Source organism: Pristiophorus japonicus, unplaced genomic scaffold, assembly GCF_044704955.1.
Source record: "Pristiophorus japonicus isolate sPriJap1 unplaced genomic scaffold, sPriJap1.hap1 HAP1_SCAFFOLD_99, whole genome shotgun sequence".
Lineage (NCBI taxonomy): Eukaryota > Metazoa > Chordata > Chondrichthyes > Pristiophoridae > Pristiophorus > Pristiophorus japonicus.
The window spans coordinates 1350457-1359184 of NW_027254919.1; the positions used below are offsets into that span (position 1 = coordinate 1350457).

Below are 8728 nucleotides of genomic sequence, written 5' to 3' on the forward strand. Positions count from 1 at the left end.
AGAGTTCACTCCACCACAGGTGACCGAACACCGGAACCAAAGGGAGGAGAGCTCAGTCACTGTGGGCAGTCCGGACAGGCCTGAGGCACCGCAAACAGCAGACACTCAGGCCAGCGCCCAACAACCGGAGCCCCAACTCAGGTGCTCTACAAGAAACATAGAAACATAGAAACATAGAAACATAGAAAATAGGTGCAGGAGTAGGCCATTCGGCCCTTCTAGCCTGTACCGCCATTCAATGAGTTCATGGCTGAACATGCAACTTCAGTACCCCATTCCTGCTTTCTCGCCATAACCCTTGATCCCCCTAGTAATTAGATCGTAAACCACCAGAGAGACTCAACCTGTGATCCCAATAAGACTTTGGGGGGGGGGGAGGTGATGTCATGTATACAACCAGCATTGCAACCCATGTGTTAGCGTAAATGTTTTCTTGGAAGAATCACTCAACACTCAGAGTCGGTTCCAACACCAAAGCGGTCTTTATTTTTGCCGGCGGGGAGAGAGCCTCTGATTAACTCCAGGCACTCTACTCCAACGAACAAAGAAATTCATCGATATTTATATGTTTTACAATAGTTCTTTACGGTTACTCAGCCCACTTCGGCTGGACACAATCCAATCATAATGATTATAGATTACATATAGGTTTCTTTAACCCAATAGACTTCACCTGATACCTCAGGGGCTGTATGTTCAGTTTTTGTCAGCTCGGGCTGATTAATGACCTCGTTATGTGAGGTGGGCCCCCCTCATCTCTGTTCCTCAGGCTCTGCTGTGTGAAGGCCTTAGTCAAAGGACATTCCACATCAGGTATTATAATGGTTCGTTTATAGTTATCTTGTCTCAAGTGAGTGAGCTAAGGCATTCCCGGTAGTGGGCCTCACAGGGTCATTGTTCGATCAGCCCCAGTTCATTACTTGACTAACGGAGTTCCCATCATGCTTGGGCAGCCATTTTATATGTGGCCACTTTAAACCTATATGAGTTCAGATATGTTCAGCAGGTGCCGAATGCCGACAACATCATGTATAATCTGACCTAAGTTGTACACTGTGAGAACACTGACCACCAGGTGGTGAACTTGTGGGAGACACTCCTAACCTCGACCTTCAGATATAAAAGGGGAAGCTCCACCCACTTCCATCACTTGAATGCTATGAAATAAAGGACAGGTCACAGACTGACCTTCTCTCGAGCATGGGCCCCGTGTGCATTTATACTGTATAGTAAGGACCTATCCTTGATTTCTCAATTGAAACATTTCTCAAAATCAATAAAATCATCTTCAACATTAGACTTTGGATTGGTCTTTTCTCATCCATGGTGTCAGTTTCCTCTCTTTATGCTCTGCTAATTATCAATGAAGGCAACAAAACTGCCAACCAGCAGTCTTCTGAGAGTTTGGCCCAAATTTTCAGCAGCTGGGACAACAAGCATTCAGGTTCCACCAAAACTTGAACTCGGATCGCTGGATTCAGAATCCAGAATGCTCACCATTACACCATGGAATCAACTACTGCCGAACCTTTGAAACATTTCTCAAAATCAACAAAATCAACTCCAACAGAACACATTGGCTCGGCCTTTTCTCATACATAGCGTCAGTTTCCTCTCTTTACGCTCTGTTAATTATCGATGCAGAGCAATTCACACAGATGCCGTTGAGGCTATGGGTTCACAAATAGCTGTTTCTGTTTCACACTGTTCATCACAGCTTGTACTTCAGTCTTGCCAGGTAATGCGTGTGTTTGCATTTTAATGCATTCATGTAAAATGCTTGGCATGAAAAGAAAATGCAACATTTTGTTGAGTGCAAACCATGCACTGCGTGCATTTCAAAAAGTGTTGCTTTCATTCATCCTGCGGAGTGCATATTGCACAGATAATCTCAGCACACATTGTGCAGGTAAAGGCAGCATTAAACAGCAAACTAATTTCTACTCTGTTGATTAGAACAGGTAACTGCCGGTTGAACACACGACTTGAAAACTGGACTTGCAGATCAAGCATCAATGACAAAGGCAACAAAACTGCCCACCAGCAGTCTTTTACATATTTGGCCCAAACCTTCAGCTGCTGGGACAACAAGCATTAAGGTTCCACCAAAATTTGAACTCAGATCACTGGATTCAGAGTCCAGAGTGCTCACCATTACACCATGACACCATGGAACCAACTACAGCCAAACTTTTGAAACATTTCTCAAAATCAACAAAATCAACTCCAACATTACACTTTGGATTGTCCTTTTTGCATTCACAGCGTCAGTTTCACCTATTTGCGCTCTGTTAATTGTCGATGCAGAGCAATTCACACAGATGCCGTTGAGGTTATGAGTTCTCAAATAGCTGTTGCTGTTTTACACTGTTCAGCACAGATTGTACTTCAGTCTTGCCAGTTAAAACGTGCATTGGCATTGCAATGCATTCATGCAAAATGCTTGGCATGAAAAAAATGCAACGTTTTGTTGAGTGCAAACCATGCACTGCATGCATTTCAAAAAGCGTTGCTTTTACTCATCCTGCGGAATCATATTGCACAGATAATCACAGGCAAAGGCAGCATTAAACAGCAAACTAATTTCTACTCTGCTGATTGGAACAGGTAACTGCCGGTTAAACACACGATTTGAAAACTAGACTTGGAGATCAAGCTTCAATGACAAAGGCGACAAAACTGCCCACCTTCAGGCTTTTACTTGTTTGGCCTGAATTTTCAGCAGGTGGGACAACAAGTGTTAGTGTTTTATCAGAAGAATCACTCAACACTCAGAGTCGGTTCCAACGCCAATGCGGCCTTTATTACACCGGTGAGGAGAGAGCCTCTGGTTAACTCCAGGTATTCCACTCTCCACCGAACAAAGGGTTTCATGGATTTTTATATGTCTTACAACAGTTTACTACAGTTATATCAGCCCATTTCGGCTGGACATATCCAATCATACTGATTATAGATTCAATTCGACCAATAGATAGAGTTAGCCTCCAACCATAAAGTGGCTCATGTGTTGCCAAGAGATGTGTTGCTAAGGGGTGTGTTGCTAAGGGGTGTGTTGCTCGGAATGACTCATGTATCTTGTAACATGGTCCAGGCCCCCCCCTTATCTTACTGTCCTTGGGTGCTGTCTTTGGGTAGCCTCCTTATCTTAATCCTGTTACAGAGTCGTATTGTCCTAACATTCACCAGAACAAAATGTCCGAGGCCTGGCTGATTAGAGATATCTGCAAAGTCTGCTTGCTAGTCCTGTGTGTGGGAAACAACAATTATCAGTTTCCAGGAATGCGGTCTATTTCAGCTAACAGAAATCCCTTGAGGCTTCACGGGTAGCCATTTTATGATATTAGAGTTACATTTAGTTCTAACCTTATGCTACAGGTGCCGCTTCCCTTGGGGAGAATGTTCGCTATAACAACCCCTCCTTTCGGTCAAGGGGCTAGTCCTAGCCCCCTGAAACTGGCACTAATTATAATCTGTTATAGTTTTGTATCACCCGGTACTCCCTGCTTCAACGTGCTGGCCAGTCATGTGATTTCAGGAGTCCCAGTTGTTTCGATCAAATCAGTATAGTTTGAATTACCCCTTTCGCCTATTACATGAATCTCCTTGCTTATCTGAGCTTTGGTGTTTAACCTCCATTGTTGTGCATTATATCTGCAAGACCGGCAAGCCATGACGCCCCATGTCAATGCTAAAACTAGCTGTACTCCGACCAGTATGTGTGATATAATTCGAATCCAAGGATGGATGCTCACATTCATTCCCCAGTCCCAGAACTTTCTCCACCAACTCTGATTTTGTAAGTCTACATCGATATCTTCTTCCAGTACTTTGATTTTAGTTCGCGGTTGGTGGTAGAGCTTTACGGATGGACCCACCCTGAGCCTCAATTCCCATAATACTTCGGTTAGATGTGGGATAGGGACCTGATCTGGCTCGTCATAATCCTGCAAATGATCGTGGAGCTGATCGGATACATTAATAACATCGGACTTCCGGCGCCTGACCTGGGTGATATGCGCTTGCCCGATCGTGACAGGTTGTAGTGGCGTAAAGCAAAAGTTCGGCTGTGGTATTGGGCACTGCAGGTCATTATACTGGTATGAACGTTCAGTAGTAGAGACGCAGTATCTTCCTTTCCCTCCGTAGTCTGCCCTCGCAAAGTGCATGTGTGCGGGCACTATTTCTAGTACACACCCGTCGGTTCGGTTAAACCCGCACTCGCCTAGCTCACCTCGGCCTACCAGGTGAGGGCATACTTTGATCTCCCCCCCTTGCTTGCATTCTGTTAGGGAAATCCCGGTAAGTATGTCGTTTCGGCGAACGGCGGAGATGGTGGTCAGATAGTAATGGATGGAGACTTTTCCCGTATTACTCCGATATTCTCTAGTTGAGTCTGGCGTGGCTATAGGGATCATCAGGACTATCCCTATCCCAGTAGCCCTACCCATCTGGCAATCTGGAATTGCTGGGTATACTCGGGTCAGTCCCTTCAGAGTACAATTATCCAGTGTTCCCCTCTGGTTAGCCAACTGAGCTAAATGTGAACTGTTTATCCAATAAGCATGACAGAGTTGCCCCTGTCTTTGCTTTCCTGGATCTTCTTTTTCTCTATCAATGAGGAGATTGATGGTTTTGGCGTGAGCTTCCAGGACTGAGATGCCATCCAACTGGATTTCGGCACCCTCCTTTCCTAGGTTGGCTTGGTCTTCCTGGTTTTGCTCCACCCTCTCATTTAACCCATGTATGTCTATCGAGTTTACTACGGAGGTCCCTGTATTGAAGCTGGTAGCAACATCATTAACTATTTCCCTCTTTATCGTGGGGGCTGACCCCTGTCCTCGGAATCTACTGGCACCCATTGCACGGCAGCCTGCTGCATTCCAACTTTACTTAATACATTGTTCATTTTCCTTGACTGTTCTGTGCAGTATTCTGGCATCTGGATGCCTGAAATATTGATCAGAACAGGCACAATTTCATGTTTAACATTATCATACAATAATTCCCCTTCGTTGTACATTACAATCCCATTTTCTGGTCCCTTAGTAGTTATGGGACAAGGCAGTTCCTCTGGAAATGTAGTGGTTCTTATGGGGCGCGGTGTCGGAGGGGGTGAGAAGTATACATACAATGATATTGCAGCCGCCCCCACCTCCTCGTAGTACCCACACAGCCCCACTCCCTTTTTGCGGATGACTGATGCTGGGACTGTCCCAGAGGCGCGCAAATTATGCCAAAAGTACATTCATCGGGCCCTTTGACATCCCTCCGTTTAATGCAGCTATTCCTTATACCCGTGGAGCACTGTACACATACCTGGTTCATATTAGGATTTACTTGTAACCATGCATTAAAATAAGTCCTGTCCTTGCTGCAGTCCTTGGCTGCTGGGATGCACATTCCATCCGTTAAATTAAACAAGACTCCATAGTTCATGTAGTTGTTTATTTCCTGAGTGCGCTGCAATCCGTTGGTATCATCCAGTGTTTGCGTGGGTCTTGAGGTTCCCAGTATCATGAGTGTTTTATCTGAAAATTTTAAACAGATAGCCTGGTCATCACCAGGTGTTAGGTTCTGGTCTACTTGTGTCGCTGTCACTCTGTGGAATCGAAGGTAAGGATTAGGTTAACCATATTCTTTGTAGTCGTACCAGCTCTATCACTTCATGTCCCTGTCTGGGCTGCCGTCGGTTTTGCGTTTGAGCCTGCTGTGCTTGAGCCTGCACGATGACCCATCTAAATATTATCCAAAGTCCAATCAACACCAATGCCACCACTATTCCTCCAAACATCGCTGTCTGCTTTACCGTTAGGATGGGTTGTGGACTACACCGACCCACCGTGGGGTACATTGGCTCTATTGCCATAGGTGATGGTGCTATAGCTGCGCACTGCACTATCCATCTCGTCCCGTTTTTTAAAACGTCTCTTCCAGCCTGTTTATCTTAGTTTTTAACTCTTGACCAGCTAGTTCCGTTTTATTTTTATTCTGAATATCCCACCATTTCCTCTGTCTGTCAGGTGAGTCTTCTTTATTTTATTAAGAAATCCAAATTAGTAATGTCCAGTATAAAACAGCTGTCAATGGAAAGGGTTAACTCCTTTACAGGTTTGTAAGAAAGCCTGATGTCATCACGTGACTTCACGTAAACATCCGAAAATGTTTTTTTTTTAAGTCTTTGTGCCTTCAAAACTTGCTTAGAAATTAGGAATCCGTTAAACAGCATAAATCATTAGTAAAGTGGTCATAATAAAAATCTTCTCATCAGGGAAGACGGCATTTTAGAGTAAACTCCAATGTTTTCTTAACTTCTAATTCAAGTACTTGCCAAAGAATTTTTTTTTTAAATTGATTTAAAATGAGACCACACATTTTTAATAGCAATTTTGTTTACTGAAATTCAATTTTTTTTTTTAAATTTCTTTCTCAGCACAAAATCTAAACTTCTGTGCCAGTTCCATTTTCTATAAGAATTTAAAAATTCAGTAAGATTCTCTAATTCCCAGTTTTTTTGTGCTGAGTTCGCATCGCTTAGATCTTTTCTCCTCATCATCTTCAAAACCCTTCTGCTTGTTTAGACTGTTCGGGACTTTTCTTGATAAACACTGTCCATTTTGGAAATATTTTCAAACTGCATTGAACTTTCTCATCATTTAAAATTCGAATCCATGTAGAGCGTTTTTTACCTCTTCCAAATTTTTTTTTTCTTCGAATTAAACCAATATCTTTTTCACAGCAAACATCAACTAGTATTTAGTAAGTTATGTCTTTTTCCATCACGAACACATTTGTTAATTTAAAATCATTTGTTTACTTTCAAAGTGGGGTCTTTATCTTTTTCTTTTTTTTAACCACCGGGACCATGTATTTTTATCTTTTGCTCAACAAACCTATCCTTTGTACATTTCCTAGCTCTGTAACTTATCATCCGAATAAATCCACACCTGCGTTTCTAACTTAAAATGTCTTAAAACTTCCCACATACAGGACAACACTACAAAGGGTTTAAAAAAAACTTTAGAAAAGTGGGTGGAGCTAAAATAAACAGACACTTGCATTCCTCTTCCAACCAGGCTTTCAGAAACATGACAACATAAAAATTAATTCCACAGTCACAAAATCACACAGGGACTCTCACTCAACGACCAGACATTTACAACAGTCTCTCTTCTTTCCTATTAATAGTTTTGGCCGACTCTATTTTTGGATCCATGACCTTTCAGGGAATTCGTAGTTTTATCTAAATAATTCCTCACATAACTTTTGTAGTGGACTACCGATATCGGTTTTTCCGTTCCGACTCCCACCATTCCCGTTAGGCTGCTGGCAGGTCCTGAGGATCCCACTCTGCTCGAATCATTTTCTCGATTAGTTTCTTTTGCTATTCCGCCAGATGGCGGGTAAGGGACCCTTCTGATCCCCACTCGAGTTTATCTGCTTTATTGGCCATTCCTGGGTAGGACTAGAACTGTTAGGAATCTACTCTCAGAGGTTTGCCTGTTACCTCGCACAACTAGTAGTAGACCGTCTCTGGGCTGCTTTCAGGTCACAAGTCTGCTGTTACACAAACTTATACAATTCGTAAAACGCATTTAAGCAATTCCCGCAGTGCTCTACGTATCCTTAATGGCTACCTACCACCGCTCGGCCCGTTAGTCCGACCCTGCTCGCAGGTTTGGATTCCGTTAGCCGCTGTACACCGCTTGGTTCTCCCCCAGGGTATATTTAAAATCACACTACTGGGTCCGGAAGATGTCTCTCGGTATCACGATCCCACGGTCTCAGTGTGTTCCCTACGCCTACTTGGTTCCTGGCCGTCACGTGGGACAAAAGTCCTCTTAATTCAGGCTCAGGCTAGGCGTTTGAGATATTAGAGCATCTCCTCGTGTCGATCAACCGGCTTCCACCTTCCGCACCCTTTATAATTAAAAATTGTTTTTTATACTCACCCAGGTTTTTCCAAGGGCGTCCAGCGACTCCGGGAAATCCTGCCGACAACGCCATTGTTAGTGTTAGTGTTTTATCAGAAGAATCACTCAACACTCAGAGTCGGTTCCAATGCCAATGCGGCCTTTATTACACCGGTGAGGAGAGAGCCTCTGGTTAACTCCAGGCATTCCACTCTCCACCGAACAAAGGGTTTCATGGATTTTTATATGTTTTACAACAGTTTACTACAGTAACATCAGCACATTTCGGCTGGACACGATCCAATCATACTGATTATAGATTCAATTAGACCAATAGATAGAGTTAGTCGCTAAACGTAAAGTGGCTCATGTGTTGCCAAGAGATGTGTTGCTCGGAATGACTCATGTATCTTGGAACATGGTCCAGGCCTCCATTATCTTACTGTTCTTGGGTAGCCTCCTTATCTTAATCCTGTTACAGAGTCGTATTGTCCTAACATTCACCAGAACATTTTGTCTGAGGCCTGGCTGATTAGAGACATCTGCAAAGTCTGCTTGCTAGTCCTGTGTGTGGGAAACAACAATTATCAGTTTCCAGGAATGTGGTCAATGTCAGCTAACATAAATCCCTTGAAGCTTCATGGGTAGCCATTTTTATCATATTAGAGTTACATTTAGTTCTAACCTGATGGTACAGGTGCCGCTTCCCGAGAGGAGAATTTTCGCTACAGCAACAAGCATTATCGTTCCACCGAGATTTGAACTCAGATCGCTGGATTCAGAGACCAGAGTGCTCACCATTATACCATGGAACG

General features: G+C 43.5%; 1 non-coding gene across 1 annotated transcript; it reads right to left on the reverse strand.

The window, feature by feature from the left end:
* Positions 1-8656: 8656 nt before the first annotated feature.
* Positions 8657-8728, reverse strand: trnaq-cug (transfer RNA glutamine (anticodon CUG)). The gene has a single exon. It is a non-coding gene; the product is annotated as a tRNA-Gln (tRNA).